This window comes from Gavialis gangeticus, unplaced genomic scaffold (genome assembly GCF_001723915.1).
Source record: "Gavialis gangeticus isolate Ggan-Ray unplaced genomic scaffold, GavGan_comp1, whole genome shotgun sequence".
Lineage (NCBI taxonomy): Eukaryota > Metazoa > Chordata > Crocodylia > Gavialidae > Gavialis > Gavialis gangeticus.
Window position 1 is genome coordinate 29,096,546 of NW_017728995.1, and position 842 is coordinate 29,097,387.

Sequence of the window (842 nt, forward strand, 5' to 3'; positions counted from 1 at the left end):
CACTTTAACTAGGGTCACAGGCCCCCAGAGAACAGGGCCTTAACGTATGGCCATTATGTCCTCAGTTGGGAGGGGATCAATGAGAGCCACTTCCAGATAGTGATGCCCGGTAATGTCTCTGATGGCCCAGAGCTCCCAAATGGACAAAACCACCAAAGCGCACAAAGACAGAGGTACAGACGCCGTTTCTGCCATACGAAAGAACAGTTGGGAAGCAGGAGGCTGCCCCGGGGGGCCAGGCCAAGGGCAGCTGGGCCCTGTCTAGGTGTCCACCATTTGAGAGAGGTGCAAGAAGTCCGGCTGTCACCCTACGGGAGCGCTTGAGAGGGACTGGAAACTCACTCTGCCTTCCCCCATCTAGACGGTTTCTATGTGCCATATGTCAAAGCACTGCTGCCAGGAGCACTGTGTCCCAGACTGCTCCCTAAGCATTTTTCTCTTGCAAACATCACTTCAGTCTTTGCCTGAATTCAGCCTGAGCGAGCTGCTCCTCACCCAGGTGCTAATCAACCGAAGGCATGAGAACAGGCCTGTAGTGGCACTAGCTGTGTCTGCAGGATGGGAAATGTATAGCTGAGAGTCGCCGGCATTTTGTTGGCTGCAGAGCCCACGTGAGCTCACTGTGTCTCCAGCTGCCTTCCCGGGGATCCTGAAAAGGGAAAGATGCAGGCTGAAGAGCAGGGGACGCCACAGGTGGGGGATCTGGGAGAAGATCTACGTCACCGGTGTCTGGGTCCCATCAGGCAGGAAAGGCTGATGCCAAGTACCGCTGCACTGTCTACCCTCTGTGCCACGTCGATGGGGCAGCAGCATCTTGAGGTCAACGGCATTGAAAGCTGCCG